The 21339-nt window shown below is 50.0% G+C and overlaps 1 protein-coding gene across 1 annotated transcript in view; it reads left to right on the top strand.

Annotated features, from left to right (window-relative positions):
* Nucleotides 1-21339, top strand: part of smad6b (SMAD family member 6b) — a 51143-nt gene that overhangs the window by 16762 nt on the left and 13042 nt on the right.

Below are 21339 nucleotides of genomic sequence, written 5' to 3'. Positions count from 1 at the left end.
AGGAGTGTGCCAGTCTAGAGGGGTGTGTTCCAGTCTAGAGGAGTGTGTTCCAGTCTAGAGGAGTGTGTTCCAGTCTAGAGGAGTGTGTTACAGTCTAGAGGAGTGTGTTCCAGTCTAGAGGACTGTGTTACAGTCTAGAGGAGTGTGTTCCAGTCTAGAGGAGTGTGTTCCAGTCTAGAGGAGTGTGTTCCAGTCTAGAGGAGTGTGTTACAGTCTAGAGGAGTGTGTTCCAGTCTAGAGGAGTGTGTTCCAGTCTAGAGGAGTGTGTTCCAGTCTAGAGGAGTGTGTTCCAGTCTAGAGGACTGTGTTACAGTCTAGAGGAGTGTGTTCCAGTCTAGAGGAGTGTGTTCCAGTCTAGAGGAGTGTGTTCCAGTCTAGAGGAGTGTGTTCCAGTCTAGAGGAGTGTGTTCCAGTCTAGAGGACTGTGTTACAGTCTAGAGGAGTGTGTTCCAGTCTAGAGGAGTGTGTTCCAGTCTAGAGGAGTGTGTTCCAGTCTAGAGGAGTGTGTTCCAGTCTAGAGGAGTGTGTTCCAGTCTAGAGGAGTGTGTTCCAGTCTAGAGGAGTGTGTTCCAGTCTAGAGGAGTGTGTTCCAGTCTAGAGGAGTGTGTTCCAGTCTAGAGGAGGGTTTGAAACAGAACTCTGCTGCCACATTTACTGACAATGCTCAGCCAACCACCCAGTCATTCTACTCACTGTCCCATGACACACACACATCTTCAGTTGAAATCAAGCTCTCAACATCTCCGGGTACACTTTTGGTTTCCTTAAAACTGTCATTCTCACAAAAATAATGTTTTCACTCAGAAACCTGGTAACCTGATTTGAATAACGTCAGTGTTTGGTATGTTGAATGTAGAGAAAATTGAAATATTAGGTTCATCTAGCACAGAACCAGGCCTCTTCTGGTTGTCTGTCAGGAGAGAATGAAAGATCTTGGCTGCCCCTCCCCCCTCTATTGGCTGCCCCTCCCCTCTATTGGCTGCCCCTCCCCCCTCTATTGGCTGCCCCTCCCCCCTCTATTGGCTGCCCCTCCCCCTCTATTTGCTGCTCCTCCCCTCTATTGGCTGCCCCTCCCCCTCTATTGGCTGCCCCTCCCCCTCTATTGGCTGCCCCTCCCCCCTCTATTGGCTGCCCCTCCCCTCTATTGGCTGCCCCTCGCCCTCTATTGGCTGCCCCTCCCCCTCTATTGGCTGCCCCTCCCCTCTATTGGCTGCCCCTCCCCCTCTATTGGCTGCCCCTCCCCCTCTCTATTGGCTGCCCCTCCCCCTCTATTGGCTGCCCCTCGCCCTCTATTGGCTGCCCCTCCCCCTCTATTGGCTGCCCCTCCCCTCTATTGGCTGCCCCTCGCCCTCTATTGGCTGCCCCTCCCCCTCTATTGGCTGCCCCTCCCCTCTATTGGCTGCCCCTCCCCTCTATTGGCTGCCCCTCCCCCTCTATTGGCTGCCCCTCCCCCCTCTATTGGCTGCCCCTCGTCCTCTATTGGCTGCCCCTCCCCTCTATTGGCTGCCCCTCCCCCTCTATTGGCTGACCCTCCCCCCTCTATTGGCTGCTCCTCCCCCTCTATTGGCTGCTCCTCCCCCCTCTATAGGCTGCCCCTCCCCTCTATTGGCTGCCCGTCCCCCCTCTATTGGCTGCCCCTCCCCCTCTATTGGCTGCCCCTCCCCCCTCTATTCCTCTACATCCTGACTGACTCTACTGAGAAATGAGGAGGAGGGGGGTTGAGGAGTGTGAGGTGGAAGAGGAAGGGGTGGGGGTGAAGAGTTGGGGGGGGGGTGGAGGTGGAGGAAGAATGTACAGGGTCTCCTCCAACCTACTTGGCTCAAACCTTCCACTCCACTCCACACACGCACACACACACACACACACACACACACACACACACACACACACACACACACACACACACACACACACACACACACACACACACACACACACACACACACACACACACACACACACACACAGTGCTTGAAGAGGTGAAAGGACATAGGGCTTTTAGACACTCTACGCTGTATTCTGACCTTGACTTAATTCCCTCATCATTTCACCACCTCTACGCGAGATTAAACAATACAGAAAGCATGAATGAGGTCTAGCCAACCTGCCGGTTCCAAGTGGGACAGAATCCCCCTCCTTTTTTCTAATGGAAATAACAGCTGTCATTTAAGACTTGATTAGAGTTTTTGGTAAGAGCTAGATAAATTAATCATTTGATTAGAGTTTTTGGTAAGAGCTAGATAAATTAATCATTTGATTAGAGTTTTTGGTAAGAGCTAGATAAATTAATAATTTGATTAGAGTTTTTGGTAAGAGCTAGATAAATTAATCATTTGATTAGAGTTTTTGGTAAGAGCTAGATAAATTAATCATTTGATTAGAGTTTTTGGTAAGAGCTAGATAAATTAATCATTTGATTAGAGTTTTTGGTAACCCTAGAGGCTCCTGTAGCCAAGCTAGAGGCTTCTGTAGCCATGATAGAGGCTCCTGTAGCCAAGCTAGAGGCTCCTGTAGCCAAGATAGAGGCTCCTGTAGCCAAGCTAGAGGCTCCTGTAGCCAAGCTAGAGGCTCCTGTAGCCAAGCTAGAGGCTCCTGTAGCCAAGCTAGAGGCTTCTGTAGCCATGATAGAGGCTCCTGTAGCCAAGCTAGAGGCTCCTGTAGCCATGCTAGAGGCTCCTGTAGCCATGATAGAGGCTCCTGTAGCCAAGCTAGAGGCTCCTGTAGCCATGATAGAGGCTCCTGTAGCCAAGCTAGAGGCTCCTGTAGCCATGATAGAGGCTCCTGTAGCCAAGCTAGAGGCTCCTGTAGCCAAGCTAAAGGCTTCTGTAGCCATGATAGAGGCTCCTGTAGCCAAGCTAGAGGCTCCTGTAGCCATGATAGAGGCTCCTGTAGCCAAGCTAGAGGCTCCTGTAGCCATGATAGAGGCTCCTGTAGCCATGATAGAGGCTCCCGTAGCCAAGCTAGAGGCTCCTGTAGCCAAGCTAGAGGCTTCTGTAGCCATGATAGAGGCTCCTGTAGCCAAGCTAGAGGCTCCTGTAGCCAAGCTAGAGGCTTCTGTAGCCATGATAGAGGCTCCTGTAGCCATGATAGAGGCTCCTGTAGCCAAGCTAAAGGCTTCTGTAGCCATGATAGAGGCTCCTGTAGCCAAGCTAGAGGCTCCTGTAGCCATGATAGAGGCTCCTGTAGCCAAGCTAGAGGCTCCTGTAGCCAAGCTAGAGGCTTCTGTAGCCATGATAGAGGCTCCTGTAGCCAAGCTAGAGGCTCCTGTAGCCAAGCTAGAGGCTTCTGTAGCCATGATAGAGGCTCCTGTAGCCAAGCTAGAGGCTCCTGTAGCCAAGCTAGAGGCTTCTGTAGCCATGATAGAGGCTCCTGTAGCCATGATAGAGGCTCCTGTAGCCAAGCTAAAGGCTTCTGTAGCCATGATAGAGGCTCCTGTAGCCAAGCTAGAGGCTCCTGTAGCCATGATAGAGGCTCCTGTAGCCAAGCTAGAGGCTCCTGTAGCCAAGCTAGAGGCTTCTGTAGCCATGATAGAGGCTCCTGTAGCCAAGCTAGAGGCTCCTGTAGCCAAGCTAGAGGCTTCTGTAGCCATGATAGAGGCTCCTGTAGCCATGATAGAGGCTCCTGTAGCCAAGATAGAGGCTCCTGTAGCCATAATAGAGGCTCCTGTAGCCAAGCTAGAGGCTTCTGTAGCCATGATAGAGGCTCCTGTAGCCAAGCTAGAGGCTCCTGTAGCCAAGCTAGAGGCTTCTGTAGCCATGATAGAGGCTCCTGTAGCCATGATAGAGGCTCCTGTAGCCAAGATAGAGGCTCCTGTAGCCATAATAGAGGCTCCTGTAGCCAAGCTAGAGGCTCCTGTAGCCAAGCTAGAGGCTTCTGTAGCCATGATAGAGGCTCCTGTAGCCAAGCTAGAGGCTCCTGTAGCCAAGCTAGAGGCTTCTGTAGCCATGATAGAGGCTTCTGTAGCCATGATAGAGGCTCCTGTAGCCAAGCTAGAGGCTCCTGTAGCCAAGCTAGATGCTTCTGTAGCCATGATAGAGGCTCCTGTAGCCAAGCTAGAGGCTCCTGTAGCCATGATAGAGGCTCCTGTAGCCATGATAGAGGCTCCCGTAGCCAAGCTAGAGGCTCCTGTAGCCAAGCTAGAGGCTTCTGTAGCCATGATAGAGGCTCCTGTAGCCAGGCTAGAGGCTCCTGTAGCCAAGCTAGAGGCTTCTGTAGCCATGATAGAGGCTCCTGTAGCCAAGCTAGAGGCTCCTGTAGCCATGATAGAGGCTCCTGTTGCCAAGCTAGAGGCTCCTGTAGCCAAGCTAGAGGCTTCTGTAGCCATGATAGAGGCTCCTGTAGCCAAGCTAGAGGCTCCTGTAGCCATGATAGAGGCTCCTGTAGCCAAGCTAGAGGCTCCTGTAGCCAAGATAGAGGCTTCTGTAGCCATGATAGAGGCTCCTGTAGCCAAGCTAGAGGCTCCTGTAGCCATGATAGAGGCTCCTGTAGCCAAGCTAGAGGCTCCTGTAGCCAAGCTAGAGGCTTCTGTAGCCATGATAGAGGCTCTTGTAGCCAAGCTAGAGGCTCCTGTAGCCATGATAGAGGCTCCTGTAGCCATGATAGAGGCTCCTGTAGCCAAGATAGAGGCTCCTGTAGCCATGATAGAGGCTCCTGTAGCCAAGCTAGAGGCTCCTGTAGCCATGATAGAGGCTCCTGTAGCCAAGCTAGAGGCTCCTGTAGCCAAGCTAGAGGCTTCTGTAGCCATGATAGAGGCTCCTGTAGCCAAGCTAGAGGCTCCTGTAGCCATGATAGAGGCTCCTGTAGCCATAATAGAGGCTCCTGTAGCCAAGCTAGAGGCTTCTGTAGCCATGATAGAGGCTCCTGTAGCCAAGCTAGAGGCTCCTGTAGCCAAGCTAAAGGCTTCTGTAGCCATGATAGAGGCTCCTGTAGCCAAGCTAGATGCTCCTGTAGCCATGATAGAGGCTCCTGTAGCCAAGCTAGAGGCTCCTGTAGCCAAGCTAGAGGCTTCTGTAGCCATGATAGAGGCTCCTGTAGCCAAGCTAGAGGCTCCTGTAGCCAAGCTAGAGGCTTCTGTAGCCATGATAGAGGCTCCTGTAGCCATGATAGAGGCTCCTGTAGCCAAGCTAAAGGCTTCTGTAGCCATGATAGAGGCTCCTGTAGCCAAGCTAGAGGCTCCTGTAGCCATGATAGAGGCTCCTGTAGCCAAGCTAGAGGCTCCTGTAGCCAAGCTAGAGGCTTCTGTAGCCATGATAGAGGCTCCTGTAGCCAAGCTAGAGGCTCCTGTAGCCAAGCTAGAGGCTTCTGTAGCCATGATAGAGGCTCCTGTAGCCATGATAGAGGCTCCTGTAGCCAAGATAGAGGCTCCTGTAGCCATAATAGAGGCTCCTGTAGCCAAGCTAGAGGCTTCTGTAGCCATGATAGAGGCTCCTGTAGCCAAGCTAGAGGCTCCTGTAGCCAAGCTAGAGGCTTCTGTAGCCATGATAGAGGCTCCTGTAGCCATGATAGAGGCTCCTGTAGCCAAGATAGAGGCTCCTGTAGCCATAATAGAGGCTCCTGTAGCCAAGCTAGAGGCTCCTGTAGCCAAGCTAGAGGCTTCTGTAGCCATGATAGAGGCTCCTGTAGCCAAGCTAGAGGCTCCTGTAGCCAAGCTAGAGGCTTCTGTAGCCATGATAGAGGCTTCTGTAGCCATGATAGAGGCTCCTGTAGCCAAGCTAGAGGCTCCTGTAGCCAAGCTAGATGCTTCTGTAGCCATGATAGAGGCTCCTGTAGCCAAGCTAGAGGCTCCTGTAGCCATGATAGAGGCTCCTGTAGCCATGATAGAGGCTCCCGTAGCCAAGCTAGAGGCTCCTGTAGCCAAGCTAGAGGCTTCTGTAGCCATGATAGAGGCTCCTGTAGCCAGGCTAGAGGCTCCTGTAGCCAAGCTAGAGGCTTCTGTAGCCATGATAGAGGCTCCTGTAGCCAAGCTAGAGGCTCCTGTAGCCATGATAGAGGCTCCTGTAGCCAAGCTAGAGGCTCCTGTAGCCAAGCTAGAGGCTCCTGTAGCCATGATAGAGGCTCCTGTAGCCAAGCTAGAGGCTCCTGTAGCCATGATAGAGGCTCCTGTAGCCAAGCTAGAGGCTCCTGTAGCCAAGATAGAGGCTTCTGTAGCCATGATAGAGGCTCCTGTAGCCAAGATAGAGGCTCCTGTAGCCAAGCTAGAGGCTTCTGTAGCCATGATAGAGGCTTCTGTAGCCATGATAGAGGCTCCTGTAGCCAAGCTAGAGGCTCCTGTAGCCAAGCTAGATGCTTCTGTAGCCATGATAGAGGATCCTGTAGCCAAGCTAGAGGCTCCTGTAGCCATGATAGAGGCTCCTGTAGCCAAGATAGAGGCTCCTGTAGCCAAGCTAGAGGCTTCTGTAGCCATGATAGAGGCTTCTGTAGCCATGATAGAGGCTCCTGTAGCCAAGCTAGAGGCTCCTGTAGCCATGATAGAGGATCCTGTAGCCAAGCTAGAGGCTCCTGTAGCCATGATAGAGGCTCCTGTAGCCATGATAGAGGCTCCCGTAGCCAAGCTAGAGGCTCCTGTAGCCAAGCTAGAGGCTTCTGTAGCCATGATAGAGGCTCCTGTAGCCAGGCTAGAGGCTCCTGTAGCCAAGCTAGAGGCTTCTGTAGCCATGATAGAGGCTCCTGTAGCCAAGCTAGAGGCTCCTGTAGCCATGATAGAGGCTCCTGTAGCCAAGCTAGAGGCTCCTGTAGCCAAGATAGAGGCTTCTGTAGCCATGATAGAGGCTCCTGTAGCCAAGCTAGAGGCTCCTGTAGCCATGATAGAGGCTCCTGTAGCCAAGCTAGAGGCTCCTGTAGCCAAGCTAGAGGCTTCTGTAGCCATGATAGAGGCTCTTGTAGCCAAGCTAGAGGCTCCTGTAGCCATGATAGAGGCTCCTGTAGCCATGATAGAGGCTCCTGTAGCCAAGATAGAGGCTCCTGTAGCCATGATAGAGGCTCCTGTAGCCAAGCTAGAGGCTCCTGTAGCCATGATAGAGGCTCCTGTAGCCAAGCTAGAGGCTCCTGTAGCCAAGCTAGAGGCTTCTGTAGCCATGATAGAGGCTCCTGTAGCCAAGCTAGAGGCTCCTGTAGCCATGATAGAGGCTCCTGTAGCCATAATAGAGGCTCCTGTAGCCAAGCTAGAGGCTTCTGTAGCCATGATAGAGGCTCCTGTAGCCAAGCTAGAGGCTCCTGTAGCCAAGCTAAAGGCTTCTGTAGCCATGATAGAGGCTCCTGTAGCCAAGCTAGATGCTCCTGTAGCCATGATAGAGGCTCCTGTAGCCAAGCTAGAGGCTCCTGTAGCCAAGCTAGAGGCTTCTGTAGCCATGATAGAGGCTCCTGTAGCCAAGCTAGAGGCTCCTGTAGCCAAGCTAGAGGCTTCTGTAGCCATGATAGAGGCTCCTGTAGCCATGATAGAGGCTCCTGTAGCCAAGCTAAAGGCTTCTGTAGCCATGATAGAGGCTCCTGTAGCCAAGCTAGAGGGTCCTGTAGCCATGATAGAGGCTCCTGTAGCCAAGCTAGAGGCTCCTGTAGCCAAGCTAGAGGCTCCTGTAGCCATGATAGAGGCTCCTGTAGCCAAGCTAGAGGCTCCTGTAGCCAAGCTAGAGGCTCCTGTAGCCATGATAGAGGCTCCTGTAGCCATGATAGAGGCTCCTGTAGCCAAGATAGAGGCTCCTGTAGCCATAATAGAGGCTCCTGTAGCCAAGCTAGAGGCTTCTGTAGCCATGATAGAGGCTCCTGTAGCCAAGCTAGAGGCTCCTGTAGCCAAGCTAGAGGCTTCTGTAGCCATGATAGAGGCTCCTGTAGCCATGATAGAGGCTCCTGTAGCCAAGATAGAGGCTCCTGTAGCCATAATAGAGGCTCCTGTAGCCAAGCTAGAGGCTCCTGTAGCCAAGCTAGAGGCTTCTGTAGCCATGATAGAGGCTCCTGTAGCCAAGCTAGAGGCTCCTGTAGCCAAGCTAGAGGCTTCTGTAGCCATGATAGAGGCTTCTGTAGCCATGATAGAGGCTCCTGTAGCCAAGCTAGAGGCTCCTGTAGCCAAGCTAGATGCTTCTGTAGCCATGATAGAGGCTCCTGTAGCCAAGCTAGAGGCTCCTGTAGCCATGATAGAGGCTCCTGTAGCCATGATAGAGGCTCCCGTAGCCAAGCTAGAGGCTCCTGTAGCCAAGCTAGAGGCTTCTGTAGCCATGATAGAGGCTCCTGTAGCCATGATAGAGGCTCCCGTAGCCAAGCTAGAGGCTCCTGTAGCCATAATAGAGGCTCCTGTAGCCAAGCTAGAGGCTTCTGTAGCCACGATAGAGGCGCCTGTAGCCAAGCTAGAGGCTCCTGTAGCCAAGCTAGAGGCTTCTGTAGCCATGATAGAGGCTCCTGTAGCCATGATAGAGGCTCCTGTAGCCAAGATAGAGGCTTCTGTAGCCATGATAGAGGCTCCTGTAGCCAAGCTAGAGGCTCCTGTAGCCAAGCTAGAGGCTTCTGTAGCCATGATAGAGGCTCCTGTAGCCAAGTTAGAGGCTCCTGTAGCCAAGCTAGAGGCTTCTGTAGCCATGATAGAGGCTTCTGTAGCCATGATAGAGGCTCCTGTAGCCAAGCTAGAGGCTCCTGTAGCCATGATAGAGGCTCCTGTAGCCATGATAGAGGCTCCCGTAGCCAAGCTAGAGGCTCCTGTAGCCAAGCTAGAGGCTTCTGTAGCCATGATAGAGGCTCCTGTAGCCAGGCTAGAGGCTCCTGTAGCCAAGCTAGAGGCTTCTGTAGCCATGATAGAGGCTCCTGTAGCCAGGCTAGAGGCTCCTGTAGCCAAGCTAGAGGCTTCTGTAGCCATGATAGAAGCTCCTGTAGCCAAGCTAGATGCTTCTGTAGCCATGATAGAGGCTCCTGTAGCCAAGCTAGAGGCTCCTGTAGCCATGATAGAGGCTCCTGTAGCCATGATAGAGGCTCCCGTAGCCAAGCTAGAGGCTCCTGTAGCCAAGCTAGAGGCTTCTGTAGCCATGATAGAGGCTCCTGTAGCCAGGCTAGAGGCTCCTGTAGCCAAGCTAGAGGCTTCTGTAGCCATGATAGAGGCTCCTGTAGCCAAGCTAGAGGCTCCTGTAGCCATGATAGAGGCTCCTGTAGCCAAGCTAGAGGCTCCTGTAGCCAAGCTAGAGGCTTCTGTAGCCATGATAGAGGCTCCTGTAGCCAAGCTAGAGGCTCCTGTAGCCATGATAGAGGCTCCTGTAGCCAAGCTAGAGGCTCCTGTAGCCAAGATAGAGACTTCTGTAGCCATGATAGAGGCTCCTGTAGCCAAGCTAGAGGCTCCTGTAGCCATGATAGAGGCTCCTGTAGCCAAGCTAGAGGCTCCTGTAGCCAAGCTAGAGGCTTCTGTAGCCATGATAGAGGCTCTTGTAGCCAAGCTAGAGGCTCCTGTAGCCATGATAGAGGCTCCTGTAGCCATGATAGAGGCTCCTGTAGCCAAGATAGAGGCTCCTGTAGCCAAGCTAGAGGCTTCTGTAGCCATGATAGAGGCTTCTGTAGCCATGATAGAGGCTCCTGTAGCCAAGCTAGAGGCTCCTGTAGCCAAGCTAGATGCTTCTGTAGCCATGATAGAGGATCCTGTAGCCAAGCTAGAGGCTCCTGTAGCCATGATAGAGGCTCCTGTAGCCATGATAGAGGCTCCCGTAGCCAAGCTAGAGGCTCCTGTAGCCAAGCTAGAGGCTTCTGTAGCCATGATAGAGGCTCCTGTAGCCAGGCTAGAGGCTCCTGTAGCCAAGCTAGAGGCTTCTGTAGCCATGATAGAGGCTCCTGTAGCCAAGCTAGAGGCTCCTGTAGCCATGATAGAGGCTCCTGTAGCCAAGCTAGAGGCTCCTGTAGCCAAGCTAGAGGCTTCTGTAGCCATGATAGAGGCTCCTGTAGCCAAGCTAGAGGCTCCTGTAGCCATGATAGAGGCTCCTGTAGCCAAGCTAGAGGCTCCTGTAGCCAAGATAGAGGCTTCTGTAGCCATGATAGAGGCTCCTGTAGCCAAGCTAGAGGCTCCTGTAGCCATGATAGAGGCTCCTGTAGCCAAGCTAGAGGCTTCTGTAGCCATGATAGAGGCTCTTGTAGCCAAGCTAGAGGCTCCTGTAGCCATGATAGAGGCTCCTGTAGCCATGATAGAGGCTCCTGTAGCCAAGATAGAGGCTCCTGTAGCCATGATAGAGGCTCCTGTAGCCAAGCTAGAGGCTCCTGTAGCCATGATAGAGGCTCCTGTAGCCAAGCTAGAGGCTCCTGTAGCCAAGCTAGAGGCTTCTGTAGCCATGATAGAGGCTCCTGTAGCCAAGCTAGAGGCTCCTGTAGCCATGATAGAGGCTCCTGTAGCCAAGCTAGAGGCTCCTGTAGCCAAGCTAGAGGATTCTGTAGCCATGATAGAGGCTCCTGTAGCCAAGCTAGAGGCTCCTGTAGCCAAGCTAGAGGCTTCTGTAGCCATGATAGAGGCTCCTGTAGCCAAGCTAGAGGCTCCTGTAGCCATGATAGAGGCTCCTGTAGCCAAGCTAGAGGCTCCTGTAGCCAAGCTAGAGGCTCCTGTAGCCAAGCTAGAGGCTTCTGTAGCCATGATAGAGGCTCCTGTAGCCAAGCTAGAGGCTCCTGTAGCCAAGCTAGAGGCTTCTGTAGCCATGATAGAGGCTCCTGTAGCCAAGCTAGAGGCTCCTGTAGCCATGATAGAGGCTCCTGTAGCCAAGCTAGAGGCTCCTGTAGCCATGATAGAGGCTCCTGTAGCCAAGCTAGAGGCTCCTGTAGCCAAGCTAGAGGCTCCTGTAGCCAAGCTAGAGGCTCCTGTAGCCAAGCTAGAGGCTTCTGTAGCCATGATAGAGGCTCCTGTAGCCATGATAGTGGCTCCTGTAGCCAAGATAGCCTTTTGTGACTAGGGCGCAGTATTTTCATTTTTGGAAAAATAACGTTCCCGTAGTAAACGGGATATTTTGTCAGGACAAGATGCTAGAATATGCATGTAATTGACTGCTTGGGATAGAAAACACTCTAACGTTTCCAAAACTGTAAAAATATTGTCTGTGAGTATAACAGAACTGATGTTGCAGGCGAAAGCCTGAGAAAAATCCAATCCGGAAGTGCCTTATGTTTTGAAAGCTCTGCGTTCCAATGCGTCCCTATTGAGCAGTGAATGGGCTATCAACCAGATTACTTTTTCTCCGTATTCCCCAAGGTGTCTACAGCATTGTGACGCAGTTTTACGCATTTATGTTGAAGAATACCCGTAAGCGGCTACATTGCGCAAGTGGTCACCTGATGGCTCCCAGAGTGATTCTCGTGTAAAATACAGAGGTAGCCATTATTCCAATGGGTCCTACTGAAAAACCAATTGTCTCGGTGGATATACAGTGGGGCAAAAAAGTATTTAGTCAGCCACCAATTGTGCAAGTTCTCCCACTTAAAAAGATGAGAGAGGCCTGTAATTTTCATCATAGGTACACTTCAACTATGAAGGACAAAATGAGAAAAAAAAATCCAGAAAATCACATTTTAGGATTTTTAATTAATTTATTTGCAAATTATGGTGGAAAATAAGTATGTGTGTGTGTCCTGTGTAGCTTCCTGTGTGTGTGTCCTGTGTGGCTTCCTGTTAGTGTCCTGTGTAGCTTCCTGTGTGTGTGTCCTGCATAGCTTCCTGTGTGTGTGTCCTGCGTAGCTTCCTGTGTGTGTGTCCTGCGTGGCTTCCTGTGTGTGTCCTGTGTAGCTTCCTGTTTGTGTGTCCTGCGTGGCTTCCTGTGTGTGTGTCCTGCGTAGCTTCCTGTGTGTGTGTCCTGCGTAGCTTCCTGTGTGTGTGTCCTGCATAGCTTCCTGTTTGTGTGTCCTGTGTAGCTTCCTGTGTGTGTGTCCTGCGTAGCTTCCTGTGTGTGTGTCCTGCATAGCTTCCTGTGTGTGTGTCCTGCGTAGCTTCCTGTGTGTGTGTCCTGCGTAGCTTCCTGTGTGTGTGTCCTGCATAGCTTCCTGTGTGTGTGTCCTGCGTAGTTCCTGTGTGTGTGTCCTGCATAGCTTCCTGTGTGTGTGTCCTGCATAGCTTCCTGTGTGTGTGTCCTGCATAGCTTCCTGTGTGTGTCCTGCATAGCTTCCTGTGTGTGTGTCCTGCATAGCTTCCTGTGTGTGTCCTGCATAGCTTCCTGTGTGTGTGTCCTGCGTGGCTTCCAGTTTAGTTGTTGTTATATCAGACAGGATGTTACTCAGAGCTGTTGTTATATCAGACAGGATGTTACTCAGAGCTGTTGTTATATCAGACAGGACATTATTGAGAGCTGTTGTTATATCAGACAGGACATTATTGAGAGCTGTTGATATATCAGACAGGACGTTACTGAGAGATGTTGTTATATCAGACAGGACATTATTGAGAGCTGTTGTTAAATCAGACAGGACGTTACTGAGAGCTGTTGATATATCAGACAGGACATTACAGAGAGCTGTTGTTATATCAGACAGGACATTATTGAGAGCTGTTGTTATATCAGACAGGACATTACAGAGAGCTGTTGTTATATCAGACAGGACATTACAGAGAGCTGTTGTTATATCAGACAGGACATTACAGAGAGCTGTTGTTATATCAGACAGGACGTTACTCAGAGCTGTTGTTATATCAGACAGGACATTATTGAGAGCTGTTGTTATATCAGACAGGACATTATTGAGAGCTGTTGATATATCAGACAGGGCGTTACTGAGAGCTGTTGTTATATCAGACAGGACATTACAGAGAGCTGTTGTTATATCAGACAGGACGTTACTCAGAGCTGTTGTTATATCAGACAGGACATTATTGAGAGCTGTTGTTATATCAGACAGGACATTATTGAGAGCTGTTGTTATATCAGACAGGACGTTACTGAGAGCTGTTGTTATATCAGACAGGACGTTACTCAGAGCTGTTGTTATATCAGACAGGACGTTACTCAGAGCTGTTGTTATATCAGACAGGACATTATTGAGAGCTGTTGTTATATCAGACAGGACATTATTGAGAGCTGTTGTTATATCAGACAGGACATTATTGAGAGCTGTTGATATATCAGACAGGACGTTACAGAGAGCTGTTGTTATATCAGACAGGACATTACAGAGAGCTGTTGTTATATCAGACAGGACATTACAGAGAGCTGTTGTTATATCAGACAGGACATTACAGAGAGCTGTTGTTATATCAGACAGGACGTTACTCAGAGCTGTTGTTATATCAGACAGGACATTATTGAGAGCTGTTGTTATATCAGACAGGACATTATTGAGAGCTGTTGTTATATCAGACAGGACGTTACTGAGAGCTGTTGTTATATCAGACAGGACGTTACTCAGAGCTGTTGTTATATCAGACAGGACGTTACTCAGAGCTGTTGTTATATCAGACAGGATGTTACTCAGAGCTGTTGTTATATCAGACAGGATGTTACTCAGAGCTGTTGTTATATCAGACAGGACATTATTGAGAGCTGTTGTTATATCAGACAGGACATTATTGAGAGCTGTTGATATATCAGACAGGACGTTACTGAGAGATGTTGTTATATCAGACAGGACATTATTGAGAGCTGTTGTTAAATCAGACAGGACGTTACTGAGAGCTGTTGATATATCAGACAGGACATTACAGAGAGCTGTTGTTATATCAGACAGGACATTATTGAGAGCTGTTGTTATATCAGACAGGACATTACAGAGAGCTGTTGTTATATCAGACAGGACATTACAGAGAGCTGTTGTTATATCAGACAGGACATTACAGAGAGCTGTTGTTATATCAGACAGGACGTTACTCAGAGCTGTTGTTATATCAGACAGGACATTATTGAGAGCTGTTGATATATCAGACAGGACGTTACTGAGAGCTGTTGTTATATCAGACAGGACGTTACTCAGAGCTGTTGTTATATCAGACAGGACGTTACTCAGAGCTGTTGTTATATCAGACAGGACATTATTGAGAGCTGTTGTTATATCAGACAGGACATTATTGAGAGCTGTTGTTATATCAGACAGGACATTATTGAGAGCTGTTGAAATATCAGACAGGACGTTACAGAGAGCTGTTGTTATATCAGACAGGACATTACAGAGAGCTGTTGTTATATCAGACAGGACATTACAGAGAGCTGTTGTTATATCAGACACGACATTACAGAGAGCTGTTGTTATATCAGACAGGACGTTACTCAGAGCTGTTGTTATATCAGACAGGACATTATTGAGAGCTGTTGTTATATCAGACAGGACATTATTGAGAGCTGTTGATATATCAGACAGGACGTTACAGAGAGCTGTTGTTATATCAGACAGGACATTACAGAGAGCTGTTGTTATATCAGACAGGACATTACAGAGAGCTGTTGTTATATCAGACACGACATTACAGAGAGCTGTTGTTATATCAGACAGGACGTTACTCAGAGCTGTTGTTATATCAGACAGGACATTATTGAGAGCTGTTGTTATATCAGACAGGACATTATTGAGAGCTGTTGTTATATCAGACAGGACATTATTGAGAGCTGTTGTTATATCAGACAGGACGTTACTGAGAGCTGTTGTTATATCAGACAGGACGTTACTCAGAGCTGTTGTTATATCAGACAGGACATTATTGAGAGCTGTTGTTATATCAGACAGGACATTATTGAGAGCTGTTGTTATATCAGACAGGACATTATTGAGAGCTGTTGATATATCAGACAGGACGTTACAGAGAGCTGTTGTTATATCAGACAGGACATTACAGAGAGCTGTTGTTATATCAGACAGGACATTACAGAGAGCTGTTGTTATATCAGACAGGACATTACAGAGAGCTGTTGTTATATCAGACAGGACGTTACTCAGAGCTGTTGTTATATCAGACAGGACATTATTGAGAGCTGTTGTTATATCAGACAGGACATTATTGAGAGCTGTTGTTAAATCAGACAGGACGTTACTCAGAGCTGTTGTTATATCAGACAGGACGTTACTCAGAGCTGTTGTTATATCAGACAGGACATTATTGAGAGCTGTTGTTAAATCAGACAGGACGTTACTCAGAGCTGTTGTTATATCAGACAGGACGTTACTCAGAGCTGTTGTTATATCAGACAGGACGTTACTCAGAGCTGTTGATATATCAGACAGGACGTTACTCAGAGCTGTTGTTATATCAGACAGGACGTTACTGAGAGCTGTTGATATATCAGACAGGACGTTACAGAGAGCTGTTGTTATATCAGACAGGACGTTACTCAGAGCTGTTGTTATATCAGACAGGACGTTACTCAGAGCTGGGGATGTCTGTGGTTTCTGATGGGTGTGTGAGGGGTGGGGGGGTAGTTGAAATGTGGATGCAAAGTGAATCAGTTACTGACCAAAAGCCCCGAGCCGTGTTCAGAAACGTTCTTTACTCTTTCCTCTTCGGCACTTGTGTAGATCTCAGAGTCCTGCCTTGATAGGTGTAAGTAATATGGTAGATGTCCCATCTGATCTCAGTTCCATTGGGCCATCTTATCTAGAGAGCATTCAGTTCCATTGGGCCATCTTATCTAGAGGGCATTCAGTTCCATTGGGCCATCTTGTCTAGAGGGCCTTCAGTTCCATTGGGCCATCTTGTCTAGAGGGCATTCAGTTCCATTTGGCCATCTTGTCTAGAGGGCCTTCAGTTCCATTGGGCCATCTTATCTAGAGGGCATTAAGTTCCATTGGGCCATCTTATCTAGAGGGCATTCAGTTCCATTGGGCCATCTTATCTAGAGAGCATTCAGTTCCATTGGGCCATCTTATCTAGAGGGCATTCCGTTCCATTGGGCCATCTTATCTAGAGGGCATTAAGTTCCATTGGGCCATCTTGTCTAGAGGGCATTCAGTTCCATTGGGCCATCTTATCTAGAGGGCATTCAGTTCCATTGGGCCATCTTATCTAGAGAGCATTCAGTTCCATTGGGCCATCTTATCTAGAGGGCATTCAGTTCCATTGGGCCATCTTATCTAGAGAGCATTCAGTTCCATTGGGCCATCTTATCTAGAGGGCATTCAGTTCCATTGGGCCATCTTGTCTAGAGGGCCTTCAGTTCCATTGGGCCATCTTGTCTAGAGGGCATTCAGTTCCATTTGGCCATCTTGTCTAGAGGGCCTTCAGTTCCATTGGGCCATCTTATCTAGAGAGCATTCAGTTCCATTGGGCCATCTTATCTAGAGGGCATTCCGTTCCATTGGGCCATCTTATCTAGAGGGCATTAAGTTCCATTGGGCCATCTTATCTAGAGGGCATTCAATTCCATTGGGCCATCTTATCTAGAGGGCCTTCAGTTCCATTGGGCCATCTTGTCTAGAGGGCATTCAGTTCCATTGGGCCATCTTATCTAGAGGGCATTCAATTCCATTGGGCCATCTTATCTAGAGGGCATTCAGTTCCATTGGGCCATCTTATCTAGAGAGCATTCAGTTCCATTGGGCCATCTTATCTAGAGGGCATTCAGTTCCATTGGGCCATCTTGTCTAGAGGGCATTCAATTCCATTGGGCCATCTTATCTAGAGGGCATTCAGTTCCATTGGGCCATCTTATCTAGAGAGCATTCAGTTCCATTGGGCCATCTTATCTAGAGGGCATTCAGTTCCATTGGGCCATCTTGTCTAGAGGGCCTTCAGTTCCATTGGGCCATCTTATCTAGAGAGCATTCAGTTCCATTGGGCCATCTTATCTAGAGGGCATTCCGTTCCATTGGGCCATCTTATCTAGAGGGCATTAAGTTCCATTGGGCCATCTTATCTAGAGGGCATTCAATTCCATTGGGCCATCTTATCTAGAGGGCCTTCAGTTCCATTGGGCCATCTTATCTAGAGAGCATTCAGTTCCATTGGGCCATCTTATCTAGAGGGCATTCAGTTCCATTGGGCCATCTTATCTAGAGGGCATTCAGTTCCATTGGGCCATCTTATCTAGAGGGCCTTCAGTTCCATTGGGCCATCTATTAGATTTTATGTGACATTCACCAGTTTGCTTTCATTTCAAAAGAGAGTTCAGCTCTGTGGTGTTCAGTAGGTTCAGCTCTGTGGTGTTCAGTAGGTTCAGCTCTGTGGTGTTCAGTAGGTTCAGCTCTGTGGTGTTCAGTAGGTTCAGCTCTGTGGTGACCAGTAGGTTCAGCTCTGTGGTGACCAGTAGGTTCAGCTCTGTGGTGGCCAGTAGATTCAGCTCTGTGGTGACCAGTAGGTTCAGCTCTGTGGTGACCAGTAGGTTCAGCTCTGTGGTGGCCAGTGAGTTCAGCTCTGTGGTGGCCAGTAGGTTCAGCTCTGTGGTGGCCAGTGAGTTCAGCTCTGTGGTGGCCAGTAGGTTCAGCTCTGTGGTGGCCAGTGAGTTCAGCTCTGTGGTGTCCAGTAGGTTCAGCTCTGTGGTGTTCAGTAGGTTCAGCTCTGTGGTGTCCAGTAGGTTCAGCTCTGTGGTGACCAGTAGGTTCAGCTCTGTGGTGACCAGTAGGTTCAGCTCTGTGGTGACCAGTAGGTTCAGCTCTGTGGTGTCCAGTAGGTTCAGCGCTGTGGTGGCCAGAGAGTTCAGCTCTGTGGTGGCCAGTAGGTTCAGCTCTGTGGTGGCCAGTCGGTTCAGCTCTGTGGTGGCCAATGAGTTCAGCTCTGTGGTGGCTAGAGAATTCAGCTTTGTGGTGTCCAGTGAGTTCAGCACTGTGGTGGCTAGAGAATTCAGCTCTGTGGTGTCCAGTGAGTTCAGCACCGTGGTGGCTAGAGAATTCAGCTTTGTGGTGGCCAGTGAGTTCAGCACTGTGGTGGCCAGAGAATTCAGCTCTGTGGTGGCTAGAGAGTTCAGCTCTGTGCTGGCCAGAGAGTTCAGCTCTGTGGTGGCTACAGAGTTCAGCTCTGTGGTGGCCAGTGAGTTCAGCTCTGTGGTGGCTAGAGAGTTCAGCTCTGTGGGGGCCAGTGAGTTCAGCTCTGTGGTGGCTAGAGAATTCAGCTCTATGGTGGCCAATGAGTTCAGCTCTGTGGTGGCCAGAGAGTTCAGCTCTGTGGTGGCCAGAGAGTTCAGCTCTGTGGTGGCCAGAGAGTTCAGCTCTGTGGTGGCTAGAGGTTTCAGCTCTGTGGGGGCCAGTGAGTTCAGCTCTGTGGTGGCCAGAGAATTCAGCTCTGTGGTGGCCAGAGAGTTCAGCTCTGTGGTGGCCAGAGAGTTCAGCTCTGTGGTGGCTAGAGGTTTCAGCTCTGTCGTGGCCAGTAGGTTCAGCTCTGTGGTGGCCAGTAGGTTCAGCTCTGTGGTGGCCAGTAGGTTCAGCTCTGTGGGGGCCAGAGAATTCAGCTTGACAGCCGTCTGATTTAGGGATGAACCCAGGACTTCTCCAGTGTTTTTTTCTTCTTCTGGTAGTTGGTAAGGTGCCACAACAATAACTAGTTGATACAGTCAGCAATTAACAGGGATGACGGATGAAAACAGCCTGTTCTCCTTGTTCGCCTGATGACCCCGAGTCAAGACGTTTTCTGTACCTCAGTTCCAGCAAACCGCTCCCCTTTTGTTCAGAAAAGGGGGTCTGTACACTTTGCAGGGACGATGACAGACCTTTTGAAGAGCTCCTTGTCACTGGTCGATCCTGAATATGGTGGCGAGATGAACGTGACACTAACTGGTATACTGCTCCCCTTCGTGATGGTGTGAGAACACTTAGCCCTAGAGGAGTAGGGATGAACGTGACAGCTCAGCCCCTTCGTGATGGTGTGAGAACACTTAGCCCTAGAGGAGTAGAGATGAACGTGACATCCCCTTCGTGATGGTGTGAGAACACTTAGCCCTAGAGGAGTAGAGATGAACGTGACAGCTCAGCCCCTTCGTGATGGTGTGAGAACACTTAGCCCTAGAGGAGTAGAGATGAACGTGACAGCTCAGCCCCTTCGTGATGGTGTGAGAACACTTAGCCCTAGAGGAGTAGGGATTTTTTTTACCTTTATTTAACGAGGCAAGTCAGTCAAGAACAAATTCTTATTTTCAATGACGGCCTAGGAACAGTGGGTTAACTGCCTGTTCAGGGGCAGAACGAAAGATTGGTACCTTGTCAGCTCGGGGATTTGAACTTGCAACCTTACAGTTACTAGTCCAACGCTCTAACCACTAGGCTACCCTGCCGCCCCAAAGGATGGTGTCTGGCTCTTTAGCCCAAGAGGAATAGAGATGACAGCGGTGTCTGGCTCACTTAGCCCTAGAGGAGTAGGGATGACGTGACAGCTGTCTGATGGTGTGAGAACACTTAGCCCAAGAGGAGTAGAGATGACGGTGTCTGGCTCTTTAGCCCTAGAGGAGTAGGGATGACGTGTCTGGCTCTTTAGCCCTAGAGGGGTAGGGATGACGGTGTCTGGCTCTTTAGCCCTAGAGGGGTAGGGATGACGGTGTCTGGCTCTTTAGCCCTAGAGGAGTAGGGATGACGTGACTTTAGCCCATGAGGAGTAGGGATGACGGTGTCTGGCTCTTTAGCCCTAGAGGGGTAGGGATGACGTGATGGCTCTTTAGCCCTGAGGAGAACGGTGTCTGGCTCTTTAGCCCTAGAGGAGTAGGGATTTTTTGTGAAACCTTTATTTAACTAGGCAAGTCAGTTAAGAACAAATTCTTATTTTCAATGACGGCCTAGGAACAGTGGGTTAACTGCCTGTTCAGGGCAGAACGACAGATTGGTACCTTGTCAGCTCGGGGTAGATTTGAACTTGCAACCTTCCGGATGTTACACTTAGTCCAACGCTCCAACCACTAGGCTACCCTGCCGCCCCAAATGACGGTGTCTGGCTCTTTAGCCCAAGAGGAATAGAGATGACCCCTTCGTGTGTCTGGCTCACTTAGCCCTAGAGGGTAGGGATGAACGGTGTCTGGCTCTTTAGCCCTAGAGGAGTAGGGATGAAGGTGTCTGGCTCTTTAGCCCTAGAGGAGTAGGGATGACGGTGTCTGGCATTTAGCCCTAGAGGAGTAGGGATGACGGTGTCTGAGAACTCTTTAGCCCATGAGGAGTATGGATGAAGGTGTCTGGCTCTTTAGCCCTAGAGGAGTAGGGATGAACTGGCTCTTTAGCCCTAGAGGAGTAGGGATGACGGTGCTCTGGCTCTTTAGCCCTAGAGGAGTAGGGATGACTGTCTGGCTCTTTAGCCCTAGAGGAGTAGGGATGAACGGTGTCTGGCTCTTTAGCCCATGAGGAGTATGGATGAAGGTGTCTGGCTCTTTAGCCCTAGAGGAGTAGGGATGACGGTGTCTGGCTCTTTAGCCCTAGAGGAGTAGGGATGACGGTGTCTGGCTCTTTAGCCCAAGAGGAATAGAGATGACGGTGTCTGGCTCTTTAGCCCTAGAGGGGTAGGGATGACGGTGTCTGGCTCTTTAGCCCTAGAGGAGTAGGGATGAAGGTGTCTGGCTCTTTAGCCCTAGAGGAGTAGGGATGACGGTGTCTGGCTCTTTAGCCCTAGAGGAGTAGGGATGACGGTGTCTGGCTCTTTAGCCCATGAGGAGTATGGATGAAGGTGTCTGGCTCTTTAGCCCTAGAGGAGTAGGGATGACGGTGTCTGGCTCTTTAGCCCTAGAGGAGTAGGGATGACGGTGTCTGGCTCTTTAGCCCTAGAGGAGTAGGGATTTTTTAACCTTTATTTAACTAGGCAAGTCAGTTAAGAACAAATTCTTATTTTCAATGACGGCCTAGGAACAGTGGGTTAACTGCCTGTTCAGGTTGCAGAACGACAGATTGGTACCTTGTCAGCTCGGGGATTTGAACTTGCAACCTTCCGGGTTACTAGTCCAACGCTCCAACCACTAGGCTACCCTGCCGCCCCAAATGATGGTGTCTGGCTCTTTAGCCCTAGAGGAGTAGGGATGACGGTGTCTGGCTCTTTAGCCCTAGAGGAGTAGGGATGACGGTGTCTGGCTCTTTAGCCCTAGAGGAGTAGGGATGACGGTGTCTGGCTCTTTAGCCCATGAGGGAGTATGGATGAAGGTGTCTGGCTCTTTAGCCCTAGAGGAGTAGGGATGAACTCTTTTTAGCCCTAGAGGAGTAGGGATGACGGTGTCTGGCTCTTTAGCCCTAGAGGAGTAGGGATGACGGTGTCTGGCTCTTTAGCCCTAGAGGAGTAGGGATGACGGTGTCTGGCTCTTTAGCCCTAGAGGAGTAGGGATGACGGTGTCTGGCTCTTTAGCCCTAGAGGGGGTAGGGATGAAGGTGTCTGGCTCTTTAGCCCTGAGGAGTAGGATGACGGTGTCTGGCTCTTTAGCCCTAGAGGAGTAGGGATGACGGTGTCTGAGCCCTGACGGTGTCTGGCTCTTTAGCCCTAGAGGAGTAGGGATGAAGGTGTCTGGCTCTTTAGTGTCTGGCTCTTTAGCCCTAGAGGAG

Source organism: Oncorhynchus keta, chromosome 26 (genome assembly GCF_023373465.1).
Source record: "Oncorhynchus keta strain PuntledgeMale-10-30-2019 chromosome 26, Oket_V2, whole genome shotgun sequence".
Lineage (NCBI taxonomy): Eukaryota > Metazoa > Chordata > Actinopteri > Salmoniformes > Salmonidae > Oncorhynchus > Oncorhynchus keta.
The sequence above is the reverse complement of the archived record's forward strand: the minus strand, read 5'-3'. Positions and strand labels throughout refer to the sequence as shown.